At 40.8% G+C, this 22,384-nt stretch overlaps 2 pseudogenes; one reads left to right on the top strand and one right to left on the bottom strand.

The window, feature by feature from the left end:
- Positions 1–15,086: 15,086 nt before the first annotated feature.
- Positions 15,087–15,896, bottom strand: LOC147462117 (uncharacterized; annotated as a pseudogene).
- Positions 15,897–17,067: 1,171 nt separating this feature from the next.
- On the top strand, positions 17,068–21,756 carry LOC147462116 (uncharacterized; annotated as a pseudogene).
- Positions 21,757–22,384: the final 628 nt, after the last annotated feature.

The raw sequence follows: 22,384 nt of genomic DNA, 5'->3' as shown, positions 1-22,384 counted from the left end.
CTCTTCCTCTCTCACACACAGTCGATGGCAACTTAAAACTTGATTATGATAAAGTTATCTTTACAAAAGTGACCTAGGTACCTTAAAATACTAAGGCTACCTTAGGTTTAACCAAAAATAGAGTTTGAGGGGTCGAATGGCTTGGTATTTACAATCTGGAAGTGCCATTGCATCGCAGCTTCTGCAACTAGACTACCTACTAATTACAATTGATGTTTCTAACCATAATCCACAGCATTTCATAGCTCTCAAAGAATAAGGCTTTGGTATGGAAATTGAGTTATGTCGTGCTGTTGACCCAACCGTCAACAAGAAGCTATAATACAAAGCCTTTATGGAGAGGGGACCGGCTTCATGTAAATCCGGTCCTCAACTATTGTCAATTGTTCTATTTCTATCTCTTTTCACGATTTTCATTGCCAAATTAGCTAGGTGTAAATTTCTATGTTACTTTCTCAAATTAAGTACTCTCTCTATGCTCATTAGGAACTTATTTTTAATGAAATGCTCACTATGTTATCAATTTCCGCTACACACAAGTTACTAGTGCATTAAATGTTACATTGGTATCAGAGCTATTGGTTTCTCTTTTCTTGCTCAAGAAGAGAGGTCCTCAAGCTTACTACAAATGGTTGGTGTTATTAATTGCAAAAGAGTAAGTAGAATAGGGATTTTTCATGCTTGAAGCACACCTACATTTTGCAGTTAACGGGGACACCGTCGAGAGCTATGGTCTTAATACTGGAGTCCTACGGGGCTTGCCTATGGCTTAACCATTATTGAGCTATTAGAAGCTTGATAGGAACCGGTGTTGTCTTGGCTCTATTAAACCCTCTCTTCTATTCCTTGCAATTAATAATATTCAAGCCACGGGTATATATGCTTGAGTGCTTATCTTTGAAGGTAAACAGAAGTAGCAACTAGGGCATGAAGTGCCAAAGTACAAGTAAAAATTTACACCTAAATTTGCTAGTATGGCTGACAAAGGAAAAGATCTTGAATTTAATGTTGATAGCCTATGAGATGGGAGATGTCCTACCTGTCGATGGTGCTTTCAAGGGGCAAGAAGACTCAGTTACTCCCTTAATTGGGAAATTGAGGCTCCATGTCCAAAGCTATGTGGACAAGGAGTATTTTTTCATCTCTCCTCTCAAGCATGAGGATGTAATCCTAGGGGCACCATGGTTTGATCGCATGGCTGTCAATGTTAAATTCCCTGAAAGGAAAATCTATTTTAGGTTCAGGGAAAAAGATATGTACATAGATGCTAAGGAGTTGGGTAGTACCATACCCCTTGTACATAAGCAAGCTTTCAATAAGTCAATAAAGAGCTTTATTTCCATCTACATGATTTTTGTTAAAGATTCTTAAAATGAAATTAATGCTTTATCAAAAGAAATTATAAACAATCAAAAGGAATAAAAGTTATCCAATACCTCAAGGGGTTCCAAGATGTTTTTATTGACGACATCCCTTGTGAACTACCTCCCAAACGAGGCAACGACAACCATGCAGTTGAGCTTCTTTCAGGAAGGTCACTGCCTTATAAACCTCCTTATTGAGTTTTGCAAGCTCAACAAAAGGAGATTATGCGGCAAGTACATGAGTTAGTTGAGAAAGGCATGGTAGGCCTAGCTCATCTCCATTTTGTTCACCAGTGTTATTAGTGCAAAAGAAAGATGGTACATATCATATGTGTGTCGAGTTTAGAGCTTTAAATAGGATCACTATCAAGAATAGGTTTCCCGTTCCACAGGTAGAAGACCTATTTGATAAGCTATAGGGGTCAACCTACTTCAATAGGATTGAACTAAAAAGTGGCTATCATCAAATAAGGATAGTTGATCAAGACATTAAAGACCACATTTTGCACTACGTTTAGTCTTTACAAGTACATTGTCATGCCTTTTGGCTTGACCAATGCACTAGCCACTTTTAACAGCTTGATGGAGAAGCTATTCATGCCACACCTAACCTTTACTGGAGTGTTCTTTGATGATATAATCATCTATTCTAATTCATTAGACAAACACAAGCAACACCTCTAGGTAATATTTCAAGTTTTACAAGAGAATAAGCTTTATATAAACCAAAAGAAAAGTGAAATTTTCTTACAAGAGATTCAATATGTAGGTCACATTATCTCTCAAGATGGCATCCAAATGGATCAATCAAAGCTAGAGGTAATAAAAGGATGGCCTAATCCAAGGAATCTGCATGAACTAAGAAGCTTTATAGGTATGTGTGCATACTATAGATGCTTCATAGAAAAGTTCTCACAAATTGCGGGACCATTACATGACCTAACAAAGAAAAACGTTAGGTATATATGGTCCACTAAGGAGAACGATGCTTTCAAAAAGCCTAAAGAGAAGCATATCTCTCAACATGTGCTTACACTGCCGGATCTCTCAAAGCCATTTGAGGTCCAATGGACACTTGTGGTGATTGCCTTGGAGCTATTTTTCTCCAAGGACACGCCATAGCCTATGAAAGTCAAAGGCTCGACCCTATTGAGCAAGCTCTAGGCATATATGAGAAGTAACAGTTCTACATGCTCTAGACTCGTGGAAGCACTATTTAATGGGGACTCCTTTCATTTTGTGAATGGATCACCAAAGCCTTAAGTACTTCATGGCGCAGACCAAGCTCTCCGCCAAAAATGAGGTGGGCAAATTTTCTTTCGCAATTTCATTTTCATATTGCTCACATTGCTAGCAAGCATAATCAAGTGGCCAATGCACTCTCAAGACGACCAAGGTGAATGCGGTGTCCATAGCAACTCATAATGGTCTATCTTCAATGATAGATGAGTACGCTATCGATCCCGATTTTAGAGATGTGATTTCAGCCCTTGCACTAGGGAAGAAGGAAGAACCATTTACCCTACAAGATGGTTATCTTCTCTATGGCAATAGACTATGCGTTACTAACTCACTACATGAGAAAGTAATGTATGAATATCATGCTCCTCCTTATGCGGGGAATGAAGGGATTCAGTCTACCCTAAAAGGTATAGACACATATTTCTATCGGCCTGCCATGAAACCAAACATACAAGAGTATGTTTCAAAATGTGTGGTATGCCAAAAGATAAAGTTTGATATAAGGAAGCAACCTAGATTGATTCAACTGTTGCCAATCCCTAATTCACCATTGGAGAGCATATCCATGGATTTTATCTTTGGACTGCCCAAGTCTATCCATGGAAATACAGGAATATGGACAATAGTAGACATGTTTAGAAAATGAGCACATTTCATACCTGTCAAAAAGACTATCAAGGCCCATCAAATGGCAACCCTCTTTATATCACAAATATTCAAATACCATGGCTTTCCAATGTCTACAGTGTCGGATAGAGATCCTAGAATGACCATCAATTTTTGGAAGGGTCTCTTTGAGAATTTAGGTACAAGGCTAAACTTCTTTTCAGCCTATCATCCCCAAATGGATGGCCAATGTGAAATACCTAACCTAGCAATTCTTGATCTACTAAGAGCTTATGTCACAGAAGTAGATCAAAAGTCCCAATGGGAGAAGTAATTACCCTTAGTGAAGTATGCTTACAATAACACTGTACATACTTCCATGGGAAAAGCACCTTTTGAGGTGATTGAGGGAAGATAAAAAAGTCCCCTACTAGTCAAGGTACTTGGTAAGATCTTCACTGCAGATGAACATAGCCAAGACCTGCAAGAATCTTTCCAAAAGATCAAGGATGCTATATCCATCTCTCAGGAAAGGCAAAAGGCTGCTGATAATGATAGAAGAGCCCTAGCCTTTAAACAAAATGATTGGGTCTTGCATAAATTTCCCAAGGCTCGATTAAGGCACACAACGGGCAAGAATCCTACAGGACACCAAAAGTACTATGCTAAATTGGCCAAAAGGTACTATGGCCCCTTTCAGATTCTTAGGCCAATCAATGAGATGACCTATCAACTCAAGTTGCCCAACCATTGGCTTATGCACAATGCTTTCCACGTGAGCCTATTAAAGCCTTACAAAGCAGAGCCACCTCAAGCTGAAGCAATCATTGAAGACCCATCGGAGATCAAAGACCAAGAAGAGGTGCTGCAACCCGAGTCCATTCTCCGACACAAAGACAAGGTATTACTAGGCGGTAAGACTATCCAACAATATCTTATCAAGTTTAAAATTTCCTTTTGAAGATGCTAGCTTGTCGATGCTTACAATGATTCCCTAGAGTAAGCATATGTATAAATGAACAAAGTTTTTGTCTTATAAGACTCTCTTTTTCTTTATTGTGCACACATGTTAATAAGTATGCATGCTTAGGACCATGTTTGTGGGGACGATGTCTCTTGAACACCAAGTAGAGTTTGTCACTCTACTATGGAAGATTGATACGGACTAAAATGGAGGCATGCTTGCGGCAGCTAAGGCTCTCAAGCACCAAATGGACTAGTCATCTATTCTGGAATGGTGTCGTAGGGTAAAACAGGGATCCTCAAACGGACTAATGACTAGGCTTTATCTTCTCTACCTCATATTCGAGGACGATGTCATGAGTTTTTTGGAGCAAGGGATTGCGCATATGTACAAACACATGCATGGTGCATCGAATAAAGGATTGCCCAATTTCCATAGCCAGGTGGTTACGTGGGGCCCACATGTGTACAGGTAGGACAACATGTACATAGTGCATCGATTTTCACTATCACCAGTACCAGTATGTTTTTTCTACAATAATGAGGAGTTTATAGCGCGTAAAAATTCTCGAGGAAGCTATCCGCGGGCCGACGACATGAGGTAAGCAGGTGCGTCAGATGGCATCTAGTGGCGTCAGGAGGGCGAACGGGGTCAATATTTGCACGTGGATGAATACGGACACAAAGTGGTGTTTTCTTGTGAGAGTTATGCAGAAAGTTCATCATTAGGACCACTTTTTGGGGCCACTTCATGTGGTTGTGAGACGCATTATTGAAAAGAAATGAGTGCCAGGTGTGCGCATGGATGCAGCAGGGTGACAACTATGCACTGCGAGGTCAATTTTTGGCATGTTCGGGGTCCGTTTGAGGTCATCTAAAAGGCCAAGGGTGCCCAACTAATAAAGCTAAGTGTGGGAACTGAAAAAACGGAGAGAAGACCAGAAAAAACGTGGAGAAGAGAGGAGGAACAGCCGCAACTGTGTTTTTGCTCATTTTGGAGCCTATTTTGGCCGTAAACTGCTCATCCGAGGTCGGATTTGAGCACTTTGACATTGTAGACTGGGGTTTTGGGCCGTTCCGGACGCGATGGCACTGTCCATTTTTCCAAATTCCTCACTCTTTTCTTGCTGTTTTTTGCTGTGTAAGTTTCTCCTATGAGCGAAGCTTCTGCTCCAGTTTGTGATTGTATCTGGCATATTTTACCCGTATTGTGTGAGCTGCTTGCCTCATTGGTGTTGGCCCAAGCTCAATTGTATCTAAACATCAGAAATTCTCCTCTTTTGAGCTGAGTTTTTGAGTGTGTGTGTGTGTGTGTGTGTGTGTGTGTGCGTATCTGTGTGTGTGTGTGTGTGTGTGTGTGTGTGTGTGTGTCTGTGTGGAGTGGGCAAGTGGATAGTCTCTCTCCTCTCACTCCAGAGGTGTGTTCCCTGTCTCGGCCAGGTGTGTTGTCTAAGCCGAGTGGTGCCCCATAGTGTGTGTGTGTGTGTATCTTCCCAAGAGTGTGTGTCGGGTCGTTATAGAGGCGCTGTGTGTGTTTTCATCCCGCTCACATTCTTTTGGCGCCCCCACGGAAGATCTTCTTCGAGTACCGTCTGCTTCGAGTTTCAAGCTTCAGGATTCGGGATTACAGGTTGCAGGTTGGAGATTACAGGTTACAGGTTACAGGGACAGGTACAGGTACAGGTGATTCACACAGGTACAGGTAGCTGGAGTATAGTGATATACTAGCAGTGATGTCACTTGCAATTGTTGTGGGTATGCATCACTTGGCGCCTATTTGAGCGCATTGTCTGCTGGATTGTACGTTACTTGTGGAAACTGCCATTGTACGCATTTGTGGAGCCATACTTGGTTGTATTTGGCAGTCCCAGCCATTTCTGAGACTTGGTCTGGAAGATAGTCATTTCTGAGACTTGACTATACGCGATTTGCATTAGCCTTCGTGTGAGGGTCGATAGCATGAGGTTTTTATTGAGCTGGGGGATTCTCAAATGTAGAGATCCTTTCCGTGATACAGGTAGCTAGAGCACCCTTTTTGTGACCTCGCCATAGGCTATGTACGAGTGAGTCCTACTTGATGCTCGAGTTCTATTGTTGGCAGTTTATGCATACATATACAGTCTATATTTTGGATTCCTACTGCTCTACTTCTGGGGAAACTCTGTCAAAATTTTTCCAAGTTATGATGGCTGGTTTCTTGGTCTTTTGAGCCATTTATGCTGTTATGCTGCTGATTTTTTGGCAAAATCAGAGGTTAAGTCAGGTGTGCCTTCTTGGGAGTTTCATGGTTGGCTTTAATGGATGATCAAAATGGCCCTCAATTCACTCCATTTCATTTAACTCAAAGAATCCAGATAAATGTTCATGTGTCCAGGAAGATTTTTTTCCAGCAGCGCATAGTCTTTATGTTCGGGCCAAGAAGATTACGAGAGATCTTGGAATGTCCTTTGCCTATTGTAATTCCGATGATCAACTATGAAAACTCATTTGATGTGCATGTGTTTGTCCTTATCTAAAGTTGAGCTCCATTGAAGTTTCTGGGGATTGGGTAGTCAAAAGTTTTGGGTTCTTGCACGTGTGTTCAAAGGGGTTCTCAAAGCATTGAAACTTGGGTAGCCATGGCTTTCTCTTATCCGTAGTTTCATGGAAGAACTGATGAAGATGTGGAAGAATTTTTGGAAAAGATGGAGGTTGCCTGCATTAGCAGTAAGATTCATGACCCTACGTAGATGTTACGTCTTCTCCAAATTTGTTTGAAGAGTGATGCACGAGTTTGGTCTAAAGCATTTGAAGAGGAGTTGCGTGTGGCTGATCCACCTGTAAGGTTGAGTTGGGACAATCTACGACATGGGTTGGAAGTGGAGTTTTTGAAGATAGAAGATCTTGACAAAGTGTGGCAAGAAGTACAAGCTTTGGTGCAAAAGGAAGGTGAGCCAGTAGATGCGTACATACGTAAGTTTTCATTGGCATGTGAGCGAATGTGCAAGGCCTTAGCACCACAGGTACCCCCGCCTGACATGATGAAGAAGGACAGGTTCTTAGCTGGTCTTTGGGAGAATATACGTTGGAGAGTGGAGCTAAAGAAGCCTACGACATATGAAGATGCACTAGAGGTAGCAAGGAACAAAGAGTGGAAGCTGAGGAAAATGAGCCAGTTAGGGGTGGAGTCTTTGCCCATGAGGTCTGAATTTCAGCCTATAGAGTCTTTACAAGGTCGCATGTCAGGGGTTCATCACGAACCAGTGGTTCCTATTACTACTCAGGTTATGCCAGCAGTGGTCACTACAGCAGTGCAAGATGATGGGCTAAGGCAAGACATGAGGCAAATGGTAGATTTGATGAAGAATCTCAGCCTAAACATGCTAGGTCAAGTGGGAAATAATCAAGGTCGAGGGAGGTTTGCGAATCAGCCAGGAGGTGAAGAAAGGCCTAGGAATGGTGTTGGACAAAGCAATGGTAGGTTTTGGAGGCAGACGCCCACATGTTATAATTGTGGAGAGTTGGGTCACATCAGCCCGCAATGTGATAAGCCACCAAGGATGGGGGGAGACATGTATCCATTGCCAAGACAGGTGCTAACTAGGTCAAATGATTATGGCATCGAAATTAAGGGAGACGAAGGAACCAGTGGACTGACCCAGGAGGAAAAGGGAAAGACAAAAGTGCTAAGTGTAGTCACCTTGGAGAAGGCATCAAATCTAGAGGATACATTAGTGATGCCTATTGGGAAGAGGACCACAGAGGATAAGGAAGGAAGAAGTGCCCCAGGTCCTAGTAAGAAGAAAGGAAAGATCCATGAAGGCGAGGATGTCAAGGCCAAGAGGAAAAGGAGAGCTCGTCGAAAGTTTCATGTTTCAGATTTTCCACTAGGGGATGGGCAATTAAGCTATGACTTGAAGGAGGATCTGACGAGCAGGAAGGCAGATGTTACTTTTGGGCAGCTTATAGAGATGGTGCCTAAGCTAAAGCGACAGTGGAAGAGGATGGTTAACCCAATGGAGAAAGAGCCAGAGAGAGGTTCAATAAAGGTGTTGGCAATGGATGAGCTACCAGAAATTTGTCCAATAGTAGATGTGTGGCATAAAAGGAAAAATTTGGGACAAGGTTATGTGGATGGCGGAGCCCAAATATGTGTCATAACACACTCATGCGTTGAGAAGATGGGTCTCACAGTGGCTGGGGTGTCAGGTTTTCGGATCAGATTGGCAAACCATCAAAAAGTAAAATGCTTGGGTGTTGTAAAGAGCTTAGAAGTGGAGGCATATGATGCAAAGGCAGTGGTTGATTTTCATGTGATGCCAGCAGGGTTGGGAGCATATCCCACTATACTGGGCAGACCATGGTTACGTGCAGTGGGAGCTGTTCAAGATTGGCGACATGGTATGATTAGCCTCTATGGAAAGACAGGTACCAAGAAGCTTTATAATATGGACACAAGGAAACAATTAGAGGAGCTTTATGAAGATGAGGATGAGTCTAGTGATGAAGACTCTTCCACGGTGACAGATGAGGACAGTGATAGCACTACCAGCAGTGATGAGGATGCTGATGTTGCATTTCTTTTGATGGACAAAGAAATACAGGAGTTTGGTTTAGTTGCATTTGCGAATGAGGTTGAAGATGAAAGTGAAGGGCCTTATGAAGTGATTGAAGGGCTGATGCAAACCAAGGTTGAGTTGTCAAAGAAGCAAGAATTGATGACACAAATGATCAATGGAGACCTCTCAGCTATGGAGAAGGATATATATTTGCACATGCTAGCTAGTTTTCCTGATTTGTTCATTACTTCATATGAAGAGATCAGAGGGTTCAAGGGCGAAGAGATGCATATAGAGCTGAAAGAAGGTGCTAAGCCAGTGCGGCAAAGGGGTCAACACCGATCTCCGAGCGAGGTTTCCTGAGCGATCCTAGTTTTCGAGCAGGTCTTGGCAGTGGATACTTGGTGGACAAACTAAAACTGGGAAATATCCTTAGACACCAATATGGTTTTTGACTCTTCTTGTCTATACATTCACAGTACTGGAATGAGATTCAATGACCAAAATGTCTATTATGGGGATAAAATCTATAGTGTGAAGGTTTACGAGGCTCCCATGAAAAGGCACCTAGTCACGGTAGAAGACCATATCTCACTCTTTGAGGATACACTATTTGCAAAATATCAAGGAGACAAAAACATGAGACAAGGCAAACCTATTCACTTACTAATATCACTCACAACTACAAAAGTACCATTCCTTCTATGTGATCTGCCAAGATCCATGAACATAATAGACAATGGGTTAAAAAACTACATACAATACATAAATACGTATAGGCATACATACATATATACAACCTCCAATAACTACTATATATATATCTATCACAGTAATTCTACTTTATGAGCTGCTAGAACAATATTACAATAAATTTGTTTCCTTCAGTGTCAAAAAAAAAAGTAAAAACATTGTTGGCAATATACTCCAAACTTCATAGCAAAATGTATGCTGTTTGATTTCATATTGCTATAGTTTCGATCCATTAGATAGTAGCGAAAGAGGCATCTCCGTACAAGATGTACAATATACACCAAAAAGTTTCTAACTGTTGCTTGGTCATGATTTTCATCTCAAAAGGACCTAAGTGTAGTAAAAAAGACTCAGCTGACTTTAATGCTCACACACGTGATTGTCAAATTGTGGCATTGTTGCGTCTGCCACTAAGAGCCTGAAATAATTCGACTTTTGTGAGAGCTTCCTGGTGAATGAACTCGTGAGATGATGAATCCAATCCCAATATTTGCAAATACACGTAGTACAAGTGTTTACATGGCATGTATGTCAAGCGTTTTCTTTCTCTTTTCAAAAATCCCTCACACGTGCAACGAGGAAACTCACTCAGAGTCACTGAGTAGTTGACACCTAATGCTCGCGAGCCTTCAGTACTTATGTAGAAAATATGAGACTCATTGCATAAAACAATGGCCTCACGAACCAATTGCGCAGACAAGGTTCTTCCTTTCTGAATGCTGACCTGGAACTCTTTGGTCAAATTTGCTCTCCACTTAACAAGCTTACCGTCTCTAAATTTTGGCCGAAAAGAACTAAGCGCTTGCAAAGAGCTCGATGTTGCATTTGCTGTAGTTGATCTGATTGCGCTTTTACCCGATTCAAGTGAAAATCCATTTTCCTCAAGGATTTGTATCTCTTGTGGTTGCAACAAAGTTTCCTCATCCACTGGCCACACTCCTGGAGCAGGTCCAATCAAGCCAACAACATGGTCCTCATCAACCTCCCACGAGTGTGTTGGGGATGAGTTACAAAACCAAATAAACCCACCCACAAGACCTCCAGGATACTTCCTTCGACCCCAAAAGCAAGGTGCAGGTACTCCATCTTTGCTATTATCAATCCCTGCATTAATGTATGCTCTGCATCTTCCACTTTGCCCTGGTAATCATCCAAAACAAGTCATTTTTTTTCCTGGTTCGGTTCTTCTGATAGCCCACACTGTCTTTGGAATCCTCCTCTCCACATATTGTCCTTTTCTCTCACCTTCTGGTTTATTTTTGTAACTATGACCCTCAGTAACAATTACAAATTCTGGCCTATGACTATCCTCTTCAAGGATCTCTCTTGGATCAACCTGCAACGGTCGCTTTGCACGCACACTCCGCTTACCCATTGCAGAATGTTGCATCTCTGGAGACTGAATCCCCATTTCAACCATAGATGAATGAGCAAGGTCTGCTAGTTTTCTATTCAATGTCCGGCTTGCATTTTGACTACTGAATCTCTCTGCCATATCTTGTATTCCAGGGCCTGTTCCAGCATGAATACCTTTCAAGTATGCATTACACTTCACACTTTGCAAAATAGCCATCGACATGTCATATCCTGTGGCCTCATAAAGGGATATCTGGCTTTTAAAACCAACTCCATCACGCATACTTGCATGTTTAGCCTCTGCTAGATTAGTAGTGGGCACAAAAACACCTGACTCATCTTGACTCACAAACCAAGATCCCCAGTGGAATGCTCTCACATCCCACCAAGAAAGCCAAGTTTCCAATGATGGTATCTCATCCTTGATTGCATGACCTACATGCCAAAATTTTCTAATTTCATTCTTGCAGTTATCTGCAGCCACATCAGATGGTGCATTTCACCACTTTCGACACAAGGATTTATGCTCCTCCTGAAATGAAGGACGGATACACTTACGTGTGTGGTGAACCATGCTCTGCTCCCAATGGAAAGTACAACTCCTCTCTTTTTCAGGTACCTTTTTTTTTGCCCCACCAAAGTAAACTGCACGCACTGCAAGCCAATTTGCATTTGCCTCATCTGCCATGAATCCACGAAACTCTGGTTTTTCAAAACCATTTTCATGAACCACAGAATTCAACATTTTCCAAAACTCAGTCTGAGCAAAGCGATCCTCGACCTTGAACTCACATGTGGCAATAGTCAAAAGAGAACGCACATAAGGGTCATATACATGTGCAGACATTGTGGGCCAGCCAGAAACTCTATGTATGTGATCAAAATGAACCCACATTTCTTGCAAGTTTCCACCAGGTCTCATTCTATTAATCAAATCAAGTCCACTACCAGGTCCCCTAATTGACATTTTAAAAACATGTGGTTGATGTTTGTCACTTAACTGCCCTGGGAACAACACACTGTGTATGAAAGGGTAGCAGCAACGATTCTTCAAGTTTAACACAGCTTCAAGTCCCGTTGAAGTGATATTCTTCTCTCTTTTGGGATACTCTAAACATCTTCCTATCCTCCTTTTATTTGAGAGAGGAGTGGCATACTCTGCAAGTTCATCCTCTCCAATCTCTGAGTTCCCCTCTTGGTTGTCTTTCATTAGCATGTCCAAAATAAGATCTTGAGTAACGGCACCCTCCAGTTGTTTTGGAGTAGTGAAAGGATTTAGCTTTGCACGTGCTGCAACCTTCTCCTCTATTTGTTTTTCAATGGCTCTGCTCACACCCTCTTCATAAGGGTGCTTATGACTACCCAGATGAATCGCACATCTTGTAGTGTTGAAATGATCTCTAGGCACACAATAGTAAATTATTGCATGACACAAATCCACACACTCAGGCATTTGTGAGCAGTGCTTGCAAACTATATTACCATGTTGAAGCCCTACAAGACCAACAGGACAACTTTTTTTCATTCTTCCTTTCCAGTGTGTTTCATTTTGATAATGTAGTCTCAAGTAGTGAGGACAATCAATATTGACGCACCGAAGGTGTCCAGGACAACGACTCAAGCGCACAACACCATCAAAACAATCTGAGCTGCATGTGACGTACTCCATCCAAGAGTGACCGTCATACTTCTACTCCATTCCATGCATTGTTGACTTCTCTTCACAAGGCGGGAGCTCAAATGCAATGTACCCATCGTAAACTTTGGGCAGTTCTTCAACTTTAACAATCTTTGTAGAACTTTGCATAGCGACATGCAAGCTACTATTTAAGGGCAGTTGTTTAATCATATCAATGACACTGTGAGTTTTTGGTGTTTCAGTAGGAATGAACTCAACAGAAGTAGGAGTCTCAATATCAATAAAAATCTTATAGAATTGATGTATTTCTGCATCAAGAAGAAATCCTTCTTCACCAGTGGAGAGTAGAAGAGTCTCAAACTTTAATTGTTCATGGCTAAGTGACAAAGGCTTAAGTGACAAAGGCACCCCTTCTAAGTCAAAATACTCCTCAAGAAGATTTAGCTTGATTTCCACAAACCTGCTCTGAAAATCAACACTTAATTTCTGTCTTGGAGAAGGACCATAGATGGTGATGAATCTACTCATGGTTGATATGGGCAGAAACAGGCAAAAACCGGTAGGTGACAGGTGATTGCAGATACAGGCAGGTGATTGCAGAAACAGGTAGGTGATTGCAGAAACAGGCTGGTGATATGTCAAAACGGGACGACAGTAAAAACAGTGCGTTGAACCAACTGAAGGGGAATTCTAGTGAAACAGTCATGAATGCACCTCTATTTTATGAATGATCACATAATTTTAAAAATTTGATGCACTAAATCTTGCCATCATAAAAATAATGCTAAACAAAAGAAGGCTACGGACTAGATCTCTCTCTATCTCTCTCTCTCTCTCTAGTTCTCCATCTCTCACTCTAGAAAAGGCCTGCCCATAAAGGTGGACTATTCCCAACAAAGGGAGAAGAGAGAAAAGAGAGTGGGAAATCTTCACATAATGAAATTATAGAGGGACTAATATTAATTTGAATACCTTATATAAATTAGAGCCTTGAAAAACACTCAAAAAATAACAATAAAAATGTGGTATGCTAGCTTAGAACATTCTCATTGCGAGGCCCTCTCTCAAGAACAGAGCGAAGATGAACAAATCGAAAAAAAAGGCAAAGCCTCAGAGGTACATATCTCTTCTCCACTCCATGCTCAAAAAAACACCTCAAAAGCAGGCTACACCGGTGTGCCCTTCTTTTGGGGTGTTTTTTGACATTTTGTTTTCCTTTTGGGTTGCGCATCTGCAAGTTCAGTTTTCAGTCGATTCAAGCTTCAGATTTTCAGTTTGTATTGCAGAAATTTTCAGTCGATGCAAGTTCAGTTTTCAGTCGATTCAAGAGACAGCGTTTGGTTCAGATTTTTCAAATTTGTATTGCAGAAATTTGGCCTGATGCTATACTCAGAGAGAGAGAGAGAGAGAGAGAGAGAGAGAGAGAGAGAGAGAGAGAGAGAGAGAGAGAGAGAGAGAGAGAGAGAGAGAGAGAGAGAGAGAGAGAGAGAGAGAGAGAGAGAGAGAGAGAGAGAGAGAGAGAGAGAGAGAGAGATGCACGGTTAGTAACCCCGGGCTTGGAAGATCGTTTGTTTGTAGATCGTTTGTAGATCGTTTATTGTAGGTTGATCACTTATTTGCTCAAGAATGGTGAGACTTGGCTCGTTATACTTTTATTTAAGAGTGAATGTGGGCTACGGACGAGGGGGGAGCCTAGGTAAGCAGTACAGGCAGAAGCCGTGGCAGAGGACATCTTCCATAGTGACAATGAGTTCCATGAATGAGAAGACCTTTTTGTTCAATACCTAAGCAGGGACTTGGTGTATGGGTGAGAAGATTTTGAAAATGGAAAATCAGGGCAGGTCATATCAAACTGGACAAAATATAATTGTTTTTTATTGTCTGTTGACAATGTTTTTCTGGATTGGGAGGGTTTTAGGTGGGAAGTTGGTGTGATCAAGAATGGGGGGAAAATTTTAGATTTTGGATTGTCTGTTCGAACTTTGCACCTCCTGATCAATCAGATCCTGTTTTGAGTGATCATCGTTTGTCTCTCTATTGATAGAGATATATTGTAGGCATTGTAAGGCGACCTGATGTTGGATGAAGGTAAACAATTGTTGAAAACCCAGATTAGGCATATGAGTAATTCCTAAGATTGTTGTTGTTTCTGCTTTTATTAGGCAAAGTGAGGATGCAGGTGTAAGAGGAATCGGGTAAGAGGAAGGCCCTTGAAGACCTGGGCTATTTCATTGTGGGCGACCAGTGGAGTGATCTTTCGGGATACTCGATGGGGAGCAAATAAGCACTTATTTCCATGTACTCTCTTTAGCACATACACACAGATTGTTAATACAAACATTAATCTATAAGGGTGGGTCTACTACAGGATAGCCTAATTGAAATGGTAGCTCCATTCATGTGAGTGTTTTGGCCTGCATAATGTGTATTAGCCTGCAAAATGCAAAAAAAACACCTCAAAAGCAGGGCGCGCCGGCGCGGCCTGCTTTTGGGGTGTTTTTTTGCATTTTGTTTTCTTATACAGGCTGTTTTTTCGACAGAGGTGAGAGGTTGTTCAGGTGCATTTGCTTAGTGGAATTTCCTCCGCACAGATTGTCAGGCACTTGCTAGGAAAGACTGCTACTCTCACGATTGCATTCTGGACAATCGGCCTTGAATTCCTCCTCCCAAGGCCTTTCCATAAAGCATCATGTGTTGGGTTTGAATTTTGGAGGACTGCCCCCAAAATACTATCAAAGAGTGGGTGCAGAATTTTCAAGCTGAGCAAGTCATGGGAGCTGTGTTTGATGGTATCTGTGCCATTCACCCCATTCTCACAATACACGACAAGTTCGCCAAGATCCTTACATTTTGAAAGATCCTTATCTGAGCTTCCCCATATCACATCATGCCTACTGAGGTCCTCAATTTGCGACAGCCTACCAAAGTAAATTCACTCAACTCTCTCAACCCAGAAAGTGTGAGTTCCTCAAAGCCTTTCAAGCTCTCAAAGCCTTCTGAATTCTCAAAGCCTTTCAAGCTCTCTGAATTCTCAAAGCCTTTCAAGCTTTCTGAATTCTCAAAGCCTTTCAAGCTCTGCACCTTCCTGCAGTCAACAACATGCAAGACACGGAGGCTAGGAAGAGACCCTGGCCCAATTATTTCCACCATATTGTGGCAGAGGCACAGATTGAGGGTTGTCAGGCTTCCAAACCTAGTTTTCAGATTCACTCTCTCTAGCCTCTCACACAATAGGACATCAAGGTGTTGTAGCGTGCGCGCCGATGAGGAAAGATCTGGAAGCTCTGTAGCAGTGTGCAAGTAATGTAGCTGCAAACTTACAACGCTAGCAGACAAAAAGCCCAATTGTCCTTGCTTGAAAAAGGAGGACTCCATCCAACCATGAAGTCTTTCCCTTCCAATAAATACCTCCCATTCCTTTCCTTGCGTCTCCATATTTCACATGATGTGTCTGGCTAACGATGCTTTCTCTGTAACATCACTGAAAAGGAATTGTTCGAGTTGGGAAGGCAACCCAAATTGAACGCTTCCAGGTGGGGTTCAATAACCGTCAGATCTCGAAGTTGAGGCCATAGATCCAGCCTCGTGATGCCCGTGTTCTGCAACTGGAAAACCTGCTTGCTATGAGCCCCACTTCCAAAGATCGAGGTTGTCTTATCAAGGAGCCAATCGCTCTCTTCATAAAGGAGGTTGTCTGATAGAAGAGCCAATCGCCCTGTCTAACGATGGTTTGCAAAAGATGTGGCACCTGCAGCTCCCATGACTTGCTCATCTTGAAAATACACTCCTAGCATTGGAGGGACCCTTTACAGAATCATCCTCCAACAGCTCCCCTGTTTGACCTCGTTTTGACTCTCCCTCTCGTCCATGATCTCCTCGTCATGTACATTACAGTGTTCAAAACATTGCTGCTAGTTAGCGGTTTCCGTATCATCTGTATCAGATTTTAGCTGACTGGCCTCAAGATTTTAGCTGACTGCAAGATTTTAGTGGCTTCTCGTCCATGTTTTTATTGATGGCTCAGATTTTCGTTGACTGGCCTCAAGATTTTAGTTGACTGGCTTCAAGATTTAAGTTGGCTTCCGGTTGCTTGCTCATGATATATTGAATCATTTCACATAGCAGAGTTACTTTCATCTACCTTTGCTTAATTATGCAGAATCTAATGGACAATGAAATGCTTTCCAGCTACTGGTGTATTTAGCATCCTAAAGTTTTAGCATCTCAGCGGCATTCAATTGAAAGCCAAGTGTTGCCTGCAGATGTTCATTTCTATAATAATAAAAGTACAATAAAAGCTATAATATATTAGATTATATTGGTGATCATGTCTGTTTGAAATGCAATAGCTTGTTAACTGCATGTATAAATGCCAGTATAAATGGCATGTATAAATGCCAGTATAAATGGCCTACAAATTGCAAAAAAACACCCCAAAAGCAGGGCGCGTCGGCACGGCCTACTTTTAGGGTGTTTTTTTCAATTTGAGATGCTTTTTTTAACAAAGACTTTTTTACTTGTGTCTCTTTGCAGTCCTTCGGCTGTTGCTGGGGGTCGTAAGCGATTGAGGAAAACAAGAGGTTCATCTCAACTTAATGTAGACTCAATGCAACAGGAGAGTCAAGATGACACTTCATTGCAAAATGATGTTGAGGAAGAGATTGAGAGCCAAAATTTGGATGCTTCAGGGGTTGTTCCACTTGATGAAGGGATTTCTCAACAAGAGGCAAGTATGATGATTGTCCCTTATGTTGTTAGGCCAGAGGTACAATCTGTAGAGCAATCCAATGAAGAGAACAAGATTTACATGGACATGGGAGAGGACATTCTTCAAAAAACAAGGATGTTCAGCTGTCACCATTGTCCACCCATTCCTCTTTGTAGACTCATTCCTTATGCAAGGGTTAGGGGTCTTCGTGATGATCTTTCGGGCTTGAAAATAGCATTTGCTAGAGAGGGTTATGTGGCAGAGAAAGGAGCATTTATTGTGTCGATTTGGACAAGGGACAAAGAAGTTTCAATTGTGGATGAAGCAATACAGAGAGATTGGGATCCTATTTGGCATGAGGTTAACAAAGAGTTTGAAGATGACCTCATTCTTAAACCGGAACTTCAGGAACTAATGGGTCACATGTTCTATGTTTGGGAAGGCAACCACCGTACAGTGGCATGGACAACTGCTATTAAAGAATGCTTCAAAGAAACAAAAGTGAAGCATTGTCGTGTGCTTTGTACTATTATTGACCCTACCAGGGTTAGTGAGATTGCCCTTCTTACCAGTTTACAGAGGATGAACTAGTGAGTCCCCTTCTTCCTCTTTTTAGTTATTATAGTTCTCAAGTTTATTTATGTTTATGTGAATTTATCTTGCTTATGAACATGTAGTCTGAATACACATGCCTTGGTGACCACAACCTTGAGGGATGAACTAGTAAATTGTGCAAATATTTGTTCTGCTGATCATGGGGAGTACCTCAAAGACCTACCTGAGAGAGATAGAATGTTGATTGCACGTATCAGAAAGAAGAGTACCAAAGGTGCTGAGCCGTGGTATCCTCTCACACGTAGATATCTCGGGAAGCTAGTTTTTAATGTAAGTTTTATGTAGTATATATTTCTAACATGAATTTAGTACTCCTTAATGTAAGCTTGTCACAATGGATTTGAATCCTTCCCTTATTTTTCTAGGTGCAAATAAGTAAAGCATTAAACAAGAAGGTTGAAGATGCAAGACTGAAAATGTCAGATGAAGAGCTTCAATTGTTTGAAGAGAAGGAGAATGAGGAGTTGGCTTCAAGATATGGTGATAGGATTGGAAAGGTGAGTCTTTCTCAATGAACAACTGTGTGTGTATTTACTTTGTTTAGATAAATTATTGAATTCACTAAGTTAATTTTAGATCCTTAATATTGTCGATCCCAAGCATGGAGATACTTGGCGGTCAAAGGTATGGTCTCTCAAATGGGGGCCCGAAAGCTTTGCAACGCTTGAGAAATTGAATTTATTGGCTTTATGTAATGTTCAAATGGAGTCAAAAATCTTTTGGTTGACTTTGTTGGAGGCAAAAAAAGCCACAAGATCTATGTATGGTCTTGCACGAGGGGATCATCTTTATAGACAGTGAGTTCCTAACAATTTTTTATGATCGTATACATTGCATGGTTTATAGACTGACAAAAATAATACATGAAATTATGTTTTCTTCTTAAAGTTGGCTTAGAAGAGAAGCTGTGCTTGAGAAGATATACCATAAAGCTAAGGAGGTGCTGGTCGATTTTATGGATGTGCCGGGAGGGGTGATTGTGCCTCTTGATCTCTCTCTATTTGACTACTATGAAGAGGTGAAGATAGAGATGAGGACACATTTGTTTCCTCTTGAGGTTCGAGGAGAGCCAAAGGAGAAAAAGAGCAATGATAAACCTGTCAAGAAAGAGGATATGATATTGAAAGCCTCTATGAGGCTACTTTTTAGGTGAAGATGTGTGAATGAATTTACTTGATAGTTACTTTAATTTCATAACAAAGATAAAATCATGTTTTTGATAATTGTTTCATTGTCCATGGTAGGTACTTTGTTTGCTTGCAAGAAAAAGGTCATGTGCTAAGTATTCCAGTAAGGGCAAAGCAATGGCTTTTGACCCTAAATGAAGAGACTTGTATGTACCCACGTGCTATGCATCAATGTACACGATGGGAGCTTGACAATTGTCCATGGTGGATAGATCTTGAAGGAGGTCATGTATTGAATAGAGAGAAGGAGCTCTATTCACAAATATTAACCATGGTTCCAAAAGAAGTGGACCAAAGAAAGAGTATGATAATTTGAAATTTTGTATAAGTGATGTATTGAATCATGTATTATGTCTTGTAATTTGCCTTGTTTTTTTAAAATGTAAATATGGTTTGTTGGTATTCAATAATGTTTTGTTCTTTATTCTAATTTTGTGTAGATAAACAAAAAGAGAAGCATGTTGATAAACAAAGGATTGATGTTGAAAGCCAAAAGTCCTTTGATATTTCTCATCATATGGAGGACTTGGAAACAGAGGATTGCACTCAAGGTTTGAATTCCAAGATCCACATCTATTTTGATTTTTTAGTAAATATTTTAATAGTGTTTATATACACATGCACTCACACACATACATACCTACTTACTTGTGTACGTATACATACATATATAAATGTCTCTGTATGCATGTAAGTACTTATATGTGTATATATATATATATATAGATATATATATATATACATACATATACATATCATGTTTCTGCATACATTAGTCTATGTGTGTATGTCTCTCAAGTATCCACATGATGTCTTTGCATTTATGTGTGCGAGTGTGCACACATACACAAAGACTCTCTGTCTCTCTCTATCTATCTTTCTCTCTCTCTATTCTCTTATCCGTATGTGTTTTGAGAGGAAAACCTTATTGATATCATGCTCTTGTGATCCTGAAGGGAATTCTCTTAAAGGTCAAAAGAGACTTTCCAAAAGGACTACACAATTTATTTATCTTGCAGCGCATTCTTTGGGATGCACACCTCATGTTGAGAATCCCAAAAGCATTGTAGTGGTTGGTGATTACATCATCATTGGGAAGGATTTTGCGGGAGGAAGAAAAAATGATACCTTCTATAGTGTGCACGATCGAGTTCATCAAGCAAAATAAGCCTTCAGGGGTTAATTATACAAAGAGGGGAAAAGTTGTGGATTGGGCAGCTGACTTCATTTTCCTTGACTTGCCATTTGGAGGCACTCAAGGTGGTGACGATCCTTGTCCCACCTGGGATTTTTTTTCTGAGAACCATGTGCGCTATGGGATTGCTTTGGCAGCATCTACTTTGGCAGACTTGGGATGGTTATTGGTGATGGCCTCTATGGCAGGTATTTGTTAAAGTTAATAGTTGTTAACATTTATGTTTATTTTGGCTTCTACTTATTGAAACTTTTCTAAGACGGTGCAACTATATTATAGGTGATTCCACAATTGGGTGGATTGGGCACTATGTTCGCGTTTACGATTTGGAGATAGTGAGACGAGTGGTTGTCATTCACCATTCTACATATGGATACAAGGAGATTGGTGGTATTCGCACAGATGTGAGTATAGTGATGATTATATTACGTTCAAATGCTCAAAAATACATGAGTTTCTTAAATTAAGGTTTAATTGGATATTATTATCTTTTGTTGCTAGTGTTCTACGTCAATGCTTTTTATGGTTCGACGCCGAGCTACAGATCCTCCTATTTTCATTGCAGAGAGTACACCCCTCTTTGAGTCCTTCGGCATGCATCCTTTAGATACCCTCGCCTATCATTATCTTCCGGATGATTTGCGTGCTTTGGATCCCGTCGGGCAGCAGTGGCGTGGGGGACTAGAGAGGAGTCATACATTTTTAGCATGCTTTCTATACCTGTATTGTCGTCGAGGTGGTGTGTGCATTGAGATGGGATGTGGTACTGCACCTATTCTTAAGGCATGCATGCACACTTGTAGAGTATGTGCATCTATCGATGTGGATACATTCTTGATGACCGCGTATGTAGAGCCTCTCCTTTTGGCTTACATGCAAGAGAGTAGCCATGACGATGTTAGTAGGCCGCAGGCAGATGATGAGGTGGATCCACTTGCAGGTTTCAATCCACATGACTAGTGAGGCCCTTGTCTCTTGAGACTATTACTATTATGGACTTCTTCAAAGTGTGGTTTGTTTTTATGTGATGTTTGGTTTGTATTGCCATGTTTAATTATGCTCTTGTTTTGTTGCAAAGTGACATTTATGTAAAACTCATTGGTTTTGGAACATAGTTGCTTCGGTTATGTTATGTTCTTGGATGTTATGTTGTTCATATGTTAATCTTCTCCCTTTGTATGGATTTTTTGTTATAGAAATTTATTGCCAGCTCTAGGTAAATAGTAGTATTTCAATATATGCTTATGTGATGTTTGGCTTCTATTTCCATATTTGGATATGCTTTTGTTTTATCATGGTTGGTGACAATATATGGAATACTCACAATTTAAGGAAACACATTTTACATTGGAAATGTTATGTATTAGATGTTACATTTGAATATGTTAATTATTTTCCTTTGTATGGATTTCTTGATATGTATTAAGATCTCATTTGTTCCTTCCATGCAAAGTCAATTGCCCATGTACGCCGAAGCAATGGCAAAGAGCATGTGTAGAGACAAACGATTCGACATGGAACGGGAAGAGCGCCGCTCCATTCGAAACCTTTACATTGATGATGAATGTGAATCATTGTAAATTACTGTGACATTTTGTTTCATTGATCGTACATGAAATCCTTATTTTGAACTATAATATGTTATGTCTTTTTTATAACAAAAATTTAGTATCCAAGAGTCTTCCATTTAAATGTATATTGTTATTGTTGCAATCTTGCATTCTCTCTCTCACACACACTCTCTCTCTAGACATGAGATTAGGGTGTATATAAATAAACAATTGATTTAGGTATTCCATTCGTATTGATCAATGCAGTATGTATCCTCTTGTAGGTAAAGTTCTCTATGTCCTTTTCAAGTAACAAAATCCATTCTTGTCAATATGTATTCGAGAACGGAATAGGAGCATGTATTGAAGTGACTCAGACCACCTTGTCTAATAGGAGTACCCTTCTAAGGAGTACCCTTCTTCCAAGACCTACTCGGAAACTAGGATCGCTCGGAAAACCTCGCTCAGAGAACGGTAACACTCCGGCAAAGGCTAAGAAGGATGGGTCAAGAGCAAATGGAAGCCTTGCGAGAAGAGGTGGACAAGTTTGTTGAAGGCAGGGTTCATAGTCCCTGTGGAGACCACAGAATGGGTGAGTCCAGTAGTAGTCAGTCCAAAGAAGGATGGGAAGTGGAGGATTTGTGTAGATTTTAAGCCCTTAAACGGAG

This window comes from Adiantum capillus-veneris, chromosome 3, assembly GCF_014529385.1.
Source record: "Adiantum capillus-veneris isolate H3 chromosome 3, ASM1452938v2, whole genome shotgun sequence".
Classification (NCBI taxonomy): Eukaryota; Viridiplantae; Streptophyta; class Polypodiopsida; order Polypodiales; family Pteridaceae; genus Adiantum; species Adiantum capillus-veneris.
This window is presented reverse-complemented; position numbering and strand designations above follow the sequence as displayed.